Genomic DNA, 13350 nt, shown 5'->3' on the forward strand with positions numbered 1-13350 from the left:
GTTGTAAGTACAGTAATAGAGGAATACATATTGTGGGGTTACAGAGGGGGCTGGTACTGACAGAGCAAAAGGTATGCTTTTACAGATTGTAATAAGCTAGATAAATTCTGTTGTCACTCTTACTGCTCTCCACAGACTGTAACATTCAGAAGGAGGTGAAGGGTAGGAAAGGTGGTTGGATAAGGTGATGGTACCTAGCTCATTTCCAAGATGGGCACAAGCATATGCCTGCTAGAAATTACACTTGGGGAAGGGAGGAAGGAAGCTACTCGTGGGAGGACATTTCAAGTTCTGTTAAGATTTGAGAAATTCCACAGCACCATAATTAAGAGGAGGCAATTAAAAACCTTTGTTAGCAAAAGAAGTGATAAATACCTCTGAGAACTATTAATCCTGTTTTGGATGGCTAAGCCCTCTCAAGGGAATCCCAGATTTTAGTGGCCTTGTCAAGCAGAAAATCTGTTTTTGCTTGAAGCATCTGGGCTCAATTTTTTTTAAGTAGTTAACTTAAAAATGTTAACATGTAGATTTAACTTAAAGATAGACTCTAAAACAGTTTGATTACCTCTGGATTTTGTATTATTTTGTGTTTTAATTCCATTTTGGTTTTTCAGCTTTATAAAATATTTTTGTTTTTATTTATAAAGTATTTGTTTAGAATCACCCACATGTTTTTTCTACACATCTTTTTTTCCTATATTTCAGATCTTCCTTTTGAAATATTTTCTTTCTGAAGGACGTTTACTTCAGTAATGATTTGTTGGTAGGATACTCATCAGTCTTTGTTGATGTAAAAGTCTTTATTTCATTCTTGTTCTTGAAAGATAATTTCACTGATTATGATTCTAGATTGATAGTTATTTTCTTCAGGACATTGAAGTTATTATTACACTCCCTTCTGACTTTTATTTTTGCTTTTAAGAAGTCAATTACCAGTTTAATTATCCTTCCTAATCTGTCTGGTCTCTCTGACTGTTCTAAAGATTTTTTTGTCTCTAGTGTTCCTTGGTTTAATTAACATGTGACCAGGTGTGGATTTCTTTTTATTTATCCAAATTAGGATTTGTGGTGTTTCCTAAATCCGTGGATTGGATTTCCCATTAAATATGGAAAACTCTCAGCTATATTACATCCAATATTTCCTCTTCTTTTTAAACTCTCTCTTGAGAATTCCAATTAAGTGTTAGAATTTTTTTCATTCTATGCCCCATATTGTTTAATCTATATTTTGTATTTCCTCTCTCTGTGTTTTCTATTCCCTATTCAGGTAACTTTCTTCAGGTTTATCTTCCAGCTCACTAATTTTCTTTTCAGCTAGCTTTAATCTCCTTTATTTGAGTTTTAATTTTAATTAATATATATTTCATTTCTAGGAGTTTAGTTCTTTTTCAAATCTACATAGTCCCTGTTGTCTTGTGGCTTACTTTTTTTTTTTTTTTTACAATGCCCTCTTATTAATCTGAATATCTTAAAGATATTAACTTAAAATTTTATATCCAGTAATTCCAATATCTACAGTCTTTGTGGGTCTACTTTTAGAGTTTGTTACTTCTGCTAACTTTCACTCACAGTTTTTTGTTTCTTTATGGGTTTTATAGTTTTTTATTTTAAGCTCGTGTGGTGCAATGCCATATTACATTGTGCCAGTCAAGAAAAAACTTTCTTGCTCCTTATCTGCCTTACATTTCTGCATAATGACTCTATATATACACAGCAACCCTGGGGGAGCCAGGAAGAGTGAATGATTGAGTAAGGAAGAAGTAAGTGTGCTAAATGGGAAAAAATGAAAAAGGCACACATACATGCATCGTGCATTTCTTTCTAATGCAACCTGTAGACTGCAAACAAAATCTTAAGATGGGGAGGGCAAGAGGCTTTAACTTTACATATTCTTTAGAGTTTGATAATATAAGAGAATGGCTGTCTTAATTATAGACATAGACTGTTTTAGGGTTTAAGAGTGAACAGAAGGCTTTTAATTGTTAAGAGTGGCCAAATACATTATGGATGTAGATTTCATTCAAGAGGCAAGGAAGGCCGGGCACTGTGGCTCACACCTGAAATCCCAACAGTTAGGGAGACAAAGGTGGGAGGATAGCTTGAGCCAGGAGTTCAAGACCTACCTGGGCAGTATAGTGAGATCCCATCCTCCACAAAAAGGTAAAAATTTAAAAAGACAAGAAAAAAAAGAAGCAGCAAGGAAGGACTAGACTCATAGGATGGATTAAAATTAGGCAAAACAAATAATTCATTTTTCCCTATGATTATCTAATTCTAATCCAATTTTTATATGCTTTCATTTCAAGAAATAAGAAGTAGGCTAATTTCAGGTTCTCTTAGAAAATCTTGGCAGAGACATCCTAATCATACTCATCACACCACTTAGGTGAAAATTATATTTTCTGCTGAATTGGTTATAAGCATTTCCTGAATACTTATCAGGTGGCCTAAGATGACTCACCAAAAATGGCATGAGGTGTAGAAGTAGCTAGGAAGTTGCTTAGAGGTGAGTGAGTTAGTCTGACACGCCATCTAGTGGCACACATCCAAGAGAGTGACTCTATTGCTAACCTTCCAGTATTGGATGGAGGTGTGCCTCACATTACTTAAGGGAAAAGCTACATATGAATTTATATAGCTTATTTTAATGCTATATGTGAATTTATATATATGAATTTGGCTTTTGAAAAACAAGTGCATTAGGAATTTTTTCTTTAAAAGTGATATGTTTTTCTTACACTTTGCAAGTTTAGAACTTGCCATATTGTTTTTGAGGCAGGCTTCTGTGGATATAATGTGGGGAAAACCATGAGGTTTTTGCTTGGGATCAAGTGGGATTTAGGTACATGCCTTTCATGATTTAAAGCTATTTTAAAGTGTGCTTTTAACACCATGGAATTACAATTGCTTTCTGAAGTCAGGTCAGGACTCTGATTCTGCAGAATTATGGTGAAGCCAGTTTCTCTTTAACAAGCAAAAACCATGTCATCAAACTGTACAACCAAAGGACCTAAATAGTCCATTCCCTAGTCTTCAGCTGTACAAAGATGAATCAATCTCTCTGTTTCTTGTTCTCTCTCTCACTGTCTCTAAAAACCAAGCAGAGGAGAAAATTCCAGACATGTTAAAACACTTTACTTTTTTTTAAAACAATCCTTGCTCTCTGGAGATATTTTCTCACATTTTGTTACAAATTTTGTGTAGAAGCATAGCCACAGTGGACTTTTTCTGGCTCTTTTTCTTTCTCTGAGACGTTAATGTCCAGTAGAGCAAAGCTAGAAGGATATATATATATATGTATACACACACACATATATATGTATACACACACACATATATATGTATACACACACACATATATATGTATACACACACACATATATATGTATACACACACACATATATATATATATATATATATATATATATGTCAATTTCTATTAACCTTGTTTTTGGAAAAACACTTTGTTCAACTGAATGTAGTTAAATTATAATGGACATTAATATACAACCTCACCCTCCCAGCCTCTTTTTGTTGCTGGTATGACTTAGGCACCTAGCTTTTCTCATTCCCTCAGGCCAAGGCGATAGCCTCTGATGTTTCATTCCTTTGGCAGCTGTATTAGTAAAAAAAGTTTTGGTTGCAAATGACAGGAAGATAGCTCAGACTAGCTTAAGAACAAGAAAAGGAGAAATGGAGCTCATCTATTAGAGAGATCCTGGAGTAGCTCACAGGCTGGAAGAGCTGTAGGAACTGAGAACAAACCTGGGTCTCAATGTAGTAAGATTTAAGATTCCCTGTCCATCATCCACACCTACTTGTGTTTTTACATCAATACATTTTCTCAGTGAGGATAGACTTACTCCAAAAGGCAGGAATATAGCTACTAGCAGTCTGAGAGTCACAGCTTTCCAGCTCATTTGACCAAGCAGGCAAAAGGCTTTACTCATGAGAACAATCCTGGAGAAAGACTGCGGTCAACTCATATTGAGTCATGTGCCCATATCTGAGCTAATCATGTGGCCAGAGATGTGGCAAGTCTGTTTATGACCAGGAAGGTGAGACTGCGATGGACTGGATAGTGGGATAGGAAGATTTCTCCAAAGAGAGAAGAGAGTTGTTATTAATAGAAGAAGTGAGAATAGTGATGCTGGGCAGACAAAACACATACACAACACCAACAGCTATCTGCTACTGCATCCAAAAAGATTCTTTATCTGCAGCCACAGAGCCCTGAACAACCAGCCTTTCTGGCTTCCTTTTGTTGCCAATTCCCTCACACGTATTATTCCGACCCAAGCCTTCAGGGAGGCTGTTTTTACCGCAGTTCAGTGACAAATCCTACCAGAGCCTTCCATATACCAGTGAATGTCCTTGGTTATACTTGTCTCGTTCTGAATTTAGAAATCCATCTCTGTGTCACTGCCTTCATTAGGACCTTTCGTCTCCTCCCTGGATTCTTCCGGTACCCTCATTTCTTGTCTCCTACTTCCTGTTGTCTCCTAATTATTCACCTTCTACTTTTTTTGTTAGAGGTTCTAGACAGTTTCAAGAAAAATACTTGATGCTGGGCAAGGTGCTTCTCCCTTCCTCTCTAAGTTCCATAGAACAGGGGACATTTTGCTTCTCTGTTGCTATGGACTGAGTGTTTTGTGTCTTCCCCAAATTTTTATGTCAAAATCCTAATCCCTAATGTGATGGTATTTGGGCATGAGGCCTTTGGGAGGTGATTAGGTCAGTAGGGTGGAGCTCTTATGATGGAATTAGTGTCCTTATAAGAAGAGACAGGAGAGAGATTACTTCCTCTCTTTCTCTGCCATATGAGGATACAGCAAGGTATCTGTCTGCAAACCAGGAAAAGGACCTTCGCCAGGAACTGAATGTATTGGTACACTGAGCTTGGACTTCCCAGATTCTAGAACTGTGAGAAATAAATTTCTGATGTTTAAGCCACCTAGTCTATGGTATTTTTGTTACAGCAGCCTGAAGTGACTAAGACACCTATCCACCTCTTCATTCCTTTCTGTATAAACAGGAAAGGAGAACTACCTGGATTCCTTGAGTGTCTGAAGTTCATCATGCCACATTTCCCAGTGTAAAGTAAGTGTTTACGCACCCCACATTCTCTTTTCTGGTCCTACACCTTTCACTTCCTGTTCTCAGGGATGGCCAGCACGTTTGTGCTTCCTTCTCTCATGTGAAGGAGAACATGTGACTTGGGCAGAGTCCTTTCTTTGCATCTCAGCTTCAGACCAAAGCGGCCTTCTCTAACATGGTTATCAGAAACCCTGCATTTTGGGAGTTGGTTGTTCTTTGGTGAGCTCCCATTTAATTCGTAGCCTTTATGTATGTACAGCATTGGTCATGGAAGAATAGGACTATGTCACTCAAAATATGTATAATTTTTACATTACATTATATAACTTTTAAAATATGTTTTCTTAAAAAAACTTGTTAATTGCTTCCAAGCAACCGATATCTCACATTCCTCTGATTATTGATTACCCATGATACTAAACTTTCTTTCGATTCCAGAATTTGATACAGGAATTCAGACAAAATATTGAAAATGTTTTAGCAAATTTAGAGCAACAGATTGTGGAGTGGGGAGACTCCATTTATTAAGAGATGTTCCCTCAAAAGAAATGAACAGGCCTACAGCATGCTCCATGAAGAGAACTTGGAGAGTGCTCATTGTTCCATGGCGATTCCTGAGACGTAAATAACTCTCTCACATGAGGGTGGATTTTCACAGTGATCCATACTCAAGTCACTCACAGTAGGCCATGGGGAATTTTCAAAAGGAAACCTCTTCTCCAGACACTTGAGGGCTCTTGTGTATATTTTCATTGCTTCAGAGAGAAACGTCTTCAAGAACTGGCAAACAGCTGTTCATCACAGCAAATATATTTCTCATTCCAAGGAACTCATCAACACATTTTTTTTTCTCTCTCTCAAGGAAGTTCAGAACTAAATGGAATGATTTAAATTCTTGACTTAAGGAGACCAGCAGCTTTGATAATGCTGCCAAATTATCCTCACAGTATCAGAAAGAAAAAATTGACCTAAAGACTTGCGCTGTAAGAATTGTAAGTGGTGAAAGGGAGCTACTTAACCCTGGTTTTTGGTAGAGGGCAGTCTGGCAGTGGGCAGTGCTGACCTGCACAGAGGACAGGGGCAATGGGGCACTGGGCTGCATGCCATGGAGGCCCTGAACTGATGGGTGGCTGGGCCCCCTAGGTCCAGGCGAAACACTAGAGCATCACACAGTTTATTCGTGAGGGTGAGCCTGAGGGTACATATGAACTCTCACATACAGCCACGTCATATCTTGATAAGGACTCTCAGTCATGAAATTCCAGACCTCCAAATGTTTCCTAAGCAGAAAACTCAAATAACAAGTGGTTCAGTTGAAATTAAGATACCTGGCAAGACTGAAGTCTGACTTTGCCACTTTCTGCTTAAAACCCTTCTGGCTCTCCATAGTCTTTTTCACATATTGTCAAGTGCCTTAGAACACACAAAGCTCTTTGTGATCCCACCCCTTTCTGCCATCACAGCTTCATTGCCAGTCTCTACCTCTACTTCTTTTCTACTTCTTTGCTATGCTGTAATATGCAGAAACATTTGTAGAGCTTGACTACACTGTGTTGTTCTATACCTCTGTTCCTTTATTCCAGAATACCTTCCTTCCCCTCTCTGAGCACTTTCTTACATACATTTTAAGATTCAGCTTGGATGTTGCATCTTTTAGGAAGCCCCACTCCCACCAGGCTGAGCTAAGAGCCCCAGGTCCATGCTTCCTCTGCAGTGTTCGCCCTGTCACCATGTTCAATGCATAAACACAAAATGATCTATTTTTGTGTCTGGTTGCCCACTGGAATGCAAGTTCTTTGAAAGTATTCTTTTTCTTGGTATCCTTCATACCACTGTGGTATGTGGCACGCAGTAGGTCTTGTAGTGTGAGCTTAACTAAACCAAAATGAGATCATTTTATGATATCCTGAGAGCTCTGACCTCAGAAAGGCTGCAGAGCAGTCACTCCCATGCAGGTTGAATAAGCGCAAACACTTTTACATCCAGGTCACATCTCAGCCAGTACAAATGATCTCAGTCACTTTAAGACTTTCAGCTTAGTCATACCCTAGAACAGAGGTTGGAAAACTTTTCAAAGGGACTTGCCAAAAAACTGATTCCTTTCACATAAAAACCTGGAGGAGTGAGGAAGGCAAGCGATGAGGATTGTTTTCACTTATAAGCCGTGGGCAAAAGAGATTCTGAGGTAGAGTATGGCCACAGATTTTGGAAGTACAAACACCAGAGGCCCTCTATCAGTTTCCAACCTTGGCTGCTCACTCCAACTGATGATTTATTTGTAGCTACAGAGGTTCTAAATGATGCTGTGGCTGGGACATGAAGGAGGCAACCAGTCCAAAAGCTGTTTATATGTGTTTTTATCAGCACATACAATTACTATTCCCAAGAACCACAAAAAAGTATAAGCTATGTGTATAAGTTAGAGACATCAGGGTTGGACATCTCAGAGGGGCCTGGAAAACATCCTGTCGAGGTAGAGGGGAGGGTAAACCACTGAACTACTAGAGAAAGCTACTTAATCTCTGGTAGACCCTAGGTCTGCTCCCTCTCCACCATATCTTAGCCTCAGTTTCATTTAGTCTAAAAGGTAACAAATCAGTGTGATAGGTAGAAAATTTAAATGTTATGAGCACTCCTCAAACTCTTTCTCCTTCAGTGCACACCAAATGCTGAACAGCTGGCTCAGCTTCTGCAATTTTGTGGTATTAAACGATCTAATGGGTTCACAAGGAAAGAATCCAGTGGAACGTGGCTCGGCTCAATTGATTTACATGGAACCAGCTGACCATGGGAGAGAAGAGGATGAAAGAGATCATGGCCAGAATGGGCTAGCAGAGTTTGGAGAGGAAAAAAAGTAGATTTTGAGTATAACCAGTATTTATACGAGATTTTGAGAGAGAGATAAAAAGAAGCTTTTAAAGTTTTTAAACTTTTATTACGAATACAATCCCCTTTGGGATTTTTGAGAGACTTTAGAATGTGCAATATAGGGCCATAGGTTAAACTGGTTATAACAATATTTAAAAGTCGCCCTTCTGAGTAAACCTTTATCTTGTTACCTAGCACAAAGGGATTTTTTCTTTTGCAGTTTTTTTGAGGAGGTGTCTCCATGCTTGACATGAAAACCAGGGGAGGAAAATACAAGATGCCCTACTGTGTACAGTGAAGTGGGGTTTTGGAAGATGTGCTCCAGAGAACGGCGTCTGGACCCCCACAATCTCCCCATGTTGCACAGACTCTCTCTGACTCCTGTGATCTGGCTCTGGCTGTCCTGGAATACTACCCTCTACTCCAACAGAATTTTAAATTGTTCCACAGTATATTTATGTACATTGTTATCTGAGCCTCTGAGTAAAGCAAAACAGGCATGATTTTCTCTGTTTTACAGATCCAATAGTCAAGACCACAAAGAGGGGAATGACTTCTCAAGGTGACTTAGAAAATAGCAACAAACAGCAGTGGAATTGGAGCTAGCATCCAGATCTCCTGAATCCTTGTTCATTATTCCCCATGACACTCAGTTCTTGCTTTGTAAACAACTACGGAGATTGTAGAAGCTCATATGAAAAGGGGGTGCAATGAACAAGAAGTGTAGATTAAAGAAGTGTGGAACCTTGAGTGTCAATTGATACAGTGCAAGCCATGTGGCTGCCTGCCTACTAACATGCAGTGGTAAGAAGGGCCTGCAGATCCCCTGGCAGGGGGCAGGTTCAGAGTCACACCCAAGAGAGATCTATAGATGAGGGCAATGGGCCAGATCTAACAAGATGAAATGAGAAGGGATAAATGCAAAATCTTACATTTTGATCTGAGAGATAATTGCACAAGGACAAGATGGGGAGATATTGCTTAGGATACTCTTATCCTTTTATTCAAGTTATTTTAAAAAGTATTTGTTGGGCACTAATTATGTCTATACAACGGTTTGGCACTGAGCTTACAGCAGTGAATAAGATTAAGACAAATAAGGCCCCCTACCCTTATGGAGTTCAAACTCCAGCGAGGGAGACAGCCAATACACAAATACTCAAATGATTTCATAAAAGGATCAGTGTTGAAAATAACTCAGGATCGTGGACATTGACTGTTAAGAGGAGGAAAATATTAGAAGGGTGGTCAGAGAAGGCCTCTCAAAGGATGGGACATTTTCAAACTGTTACTTGAAGGATAAGAAGAAACTGAGATTGAGAGGACCATCGGGCAGAGTTCCAAGGAAAGGGAGAACAAGTGAACAGTGCTCGAGGTAGGCATGATTTCAGAATGTTTGAGGAACAGAAGGGAAGCCATCATGGTTCAAAATTAGTGAACAAGGAAGGACGTAGGAGCTGATGTTGAAGAGGCTGCAGGGGCCCCCAACATCACCTAGATCATTTAGGCCGAGAAGGCCATTGTAAAGATGCCAGACTGCTAGGCACCCTCCCCAAATCTCTTCTCTTTTTTGTCCTTAGAAAAAGATTCTTATCTGGATAGCTAACCAGAGACTAAATTTCCCAGCCTTCCTTATTGTGAGTTGTGGCCATGTGACTAGAGTTATTGCCAAAGGAATGTGAACAGAAGAGATACGTGCAACACCCACCTTACTTGACTGAAGGGAAATTACTTGCCTTTAACTTCCTTCCCTTGAGTGACCAACCATGCAAATAAGGACAATGTACTAGCCTTAGGCATGGTGGAGCAACAAGATGGGAGGAACCTGGCTCCCAAATGACCTCATGGAGAACTGGCCTGCCTGGCTGGACTAAGTGAAAGAGAAATACACTTCTCTCTTATTTAAGCCACTGCATTTTGAGGTCTTTATTATAGTGATATAGTCTTTACTGTAATTAAATCAATGAGAAATGTGGACTTTTTTCTAAGTTGGAAACCATTAGAAAGTTTCAAACAGATGAATGATATGGCCTATGTTTGAAAAAGACCATTCTGACTTCTGTATGGAGAAAAGATTACAGGAAGACGAGAGTGGAAGAAGTGAGAACTGTTGGAGGGCGAATGCAGATTTTGTGTGGGGGACAATGGAATAAGACGATGGCAGTGGAGAAGGATATACAGGATAGATTATGAATGTATTTTGGAGGTAGAGAAAATAGGCTTGTTGATTTATTCAATTTTGGAGGCAGTGAAGGAAAAGGAAAAAAAAATTATTCCTAGGTCTTTGACTTGAATAACTAATGAAACAGCAGTGGAATTTCTTGAGGTGGACAAAACTGAAGTGCAGGGTAGGATACGATGCTTTGACTGCAAAACGAACAAAACTCAGAAAACTTGACGTAAACTGGCAAAAACAATAAAGACATTTATTAGCCTACAAAATGTAGAACGGCCTACAATAATTGGTTGTTCCGGAAGTTTAAATATGTTGCCAATATCTTTTTAACTCTACTCTTTGCCATTCAAGTTTAAGCTTCATTCTAATGCTGGTTCCTCTTGTGGTCAGTGACTGAGACAATGTGTTTCCTCACTCACCTCCAACAAGGAAGAGAGAAGTCATTTCTCTAATTATATAATACAAGTCTTTGTAGCCTGAACTTTCTGACTTAGCTTGTCATGTTCTGATTGGCTTAGATGAATAAGGAATAGGCTTGGAGTTACTGCCCTCTGATTGGTTTAGATGAATAAGGAATAGGCTTGGAGTTACTACCCTCTGATTGGCTTAGATGAATAAGGAATAGGCTTGGAGTTACTGCCCTCTGATTGGCTTATATGAATAAGGAATAGGCCTGGAGTTACTGCTCTCTGAGTCATAGCTGTTGCATAGAGTGCAGTATATGACACCCAGGCAAATTCAGGTTCTGTTGGGAAGGACAGGAAGAAGGGTTGATTCAGAGTTTATGTTATGCACTTTAGCTTTTTATTTCTTCTTCCTAATCTGTAAAGTGGGGAGAGAGACATGTGCAGCCTTGGCAGACAGAGGTGGTCCAGGGTCTCACAGAAAAAGAGAGACTTTTGCATCTGTCAAAAGAAAGAAACTGGCTGGGCCTGGTGGCTCATGCCTGTAATCCCAGCACTTTGGGAGGCCAAGGCGGGTGTATCACCTGAGGTCGGGAGTTTGAGACCGGCCTGACCAACATGGAGAAACCTCATATCTACTAAAAGTGAAAAATTAGCCGGGCATGCTGGCACATGCCTGTAATCCCTGCTACTCGGGAGGCTGAGGCGGGAGAATCGCCTGAACCCGGGAGGCGGAGGTTGCAGTGAGCCAAGATCACGCCACTGCACTCCAGCTAAAATCTCTCTGGCACCAAGGGGGAAGGTCACTCCTAATATCAAAGGGACCCATACGACAAAACTGCTGCATGGATGAAGTAATGTGAATGTCAGTGGCTGTATTTTGTTAACGCAGATATCTGTCTGCAACCAATGAGCCTAAGCAGCCCTGTGGGGGAACTAGGGAAGAAGGCAGAAAAATAAAACCCTGCTGGCCCTGGTTTTTGTGTTTTAGAAATCCAGTCTTTTGGCCTGTGAGAGAATGATCACAGAGGATTCTAAAACTGTCTCCCTTTTGGAAGTCACGTCTATAACATTTGAGAAATCAGGCCTTGAATATAAAAAAAAACAAATTGGGACAGAGCCATTGAGGGCAAAAGGAGCCTTGGTTCAGGATGAGGGAGAGAAGAGGAGAGGACCAGCAAGAATAATGTCTTGGTGTCAAAGCCTCACCTGCTCTTCAGGCAGACAGATTCTTTGGTTGGGGGGCTTTCTTGCTTGTCATTCTATGAATAAGAAACTTGTTCAAAAGCTGTTCATAGTTGGCCATGGAGAGGAGCTGTAGGAGAAGTACTTAGTTAATGTTTGTAATAACCCTGAGGGACCTAGTGATTGTGAGGTTGATGGGGATCCGGCCATCTGTTTTTCCCCAAGAGGAAGGGAGCAGAGTTTATTTTCAATCGTTGGTGTTGCTGCCAAGAACCTGAGAAACTCGGGGAATGTGGAGCATTTGAGGCATTGCTCAATTAGTTTGTGTTAGATATACAGAGTGTGAGCCCCTTGTAGCCCCAGACTATACTTCCAGGCCACCAGCTCTGATTGCTAAAAATGGAAGGTGACCAAAGAGACCAGGCAAAGCTATAAAGCTATTGGGGCTTTGCTTCTGCTTTTGAATGTGCTTTTGGTGTGCTCCACCTGTCATCTTGTATTCCTTCAGGAAGAGCTTGGTCTAGGGATTTTAAACATCAGAGTAAATTGTTACAAAAGTCGAATGGAGAAGGTGGGAAAATCCAAAGCAAGCAATTTTTCATTTAACCTTAGAAATAAACTGGAGTTTTAACATAAAAGTAACAGTAACTTAGAACTACCCATACCACCCCACAAAACAAAAGCTCTACACTTTCATCTATTTTTTCTACTTCTGTTGGTGGCCTCATCAACTGCAGTTAATTAATATAAGTCCTAGGAATCATCACAGACTTCTCTTACTTTCTCACACCAGTACAGGAGTCAAATGTCCAAGTCCCAGAGTCAGAACTCCTGAATTCAAATCCCGTCTTTGCCACTTTCCAGGTCTGTGAATTAAACAAGTTATGTAGCCTTTCTGAGCTGTGGTTTACCCATCTTTGAATATGGATAACAACCCTATCTGCTTCACAGAAAGAAATAAATATTAGAGAATATTATAATTATCCAAGCAATTACTGAGTCCTGTTGATTTTACCTTTTCTGTATCTGTTGCATTTGTTATCTATGGCAATCTCAAAGTGTGTGCAATGAGATGAAATGTTTTATTTGTGGGGGTAGGATGCTTGTGAGAAAAGACATCAGAGAGCAAAAGAATAGTGGGAAATGGAAAAGGGACAGACATGAACAACTCAGGGTTTTTGAAGAGGGCAATGGGTGAGGCAGCCCTGGGGTGGAAGGCATGAAAGATGGCAATAGAGAGAAGGAGGCTGCCATGGGGGGGGGGCATGAAAGGGTAGCAATAGAGAGAAGGAGCCTGCTATGGAGGGCATGAAAGGATAGCAATAGAGAGAAGGAGGCTGCCATGGGGGGCATGAAAGGGTAGCAATAGAGAGAAGAGAGGCTGGGAGGCTGACCTGAGTGTGGAACTTTGGAGAGAGATATATACTGACATTTGAATGAGCTGGGTGTCTTGTTGAAAATACAAACTAGGACTCAGCACAATTTAGGTGGGGCCTGAGATTCTGCATTTCTAACAGCCTCCCAGACTCCCAGATGATGTCAATTGTGCTGGATTTTAAATGACTCAAAGTATCAAGGGAGTAGAGCCAATCCTTGCATTGTCCTTTGACCTATGTAGC

The 13350-nt window shown here is 40.2% G+C and overlaps 1 protein-coding gene across 1 annotated transcript in view; it reads left to right on the plus strand.

The window, feature by feature from the left end:
* ILDR2 (immunoglobulin like domain containing receptor 2) overlaps positions 1-12711 on the plus strand; it is a 75145-nt gene extending 62434 nt beyond the window's left edge. Inside the window, exons 11-12 of the transcript XR_008672489.2 lie at positions 5037-5101; positions 8187-12711. The gene's annotated coding sequence lies outside the window, so the exon portion shown is untranslated. The remainder of the gene's footprint in view (positions 1-5036; positions 5102-8186) is intronic.
* Positions 12712-13350: the final 639 nt, after the last annotated feature.

The sequence above is a fragment of the Gorilla gorilla genome, chromosome 1, assembly GCF_029281585.2.
Source record: "Gorilla gorilla gorilla isolate KB3781 chromosome 1, NHGRI_mGorGor1-v2.1_pri, whole genome shotgun sequence".
NCBI classification, from domain to species: domain Eukaryota; kingdom Metazoa; phylum Chordata; class Mammalia; order Primates; family Hominidae; genus Gorilla; species Gorilla gorilla.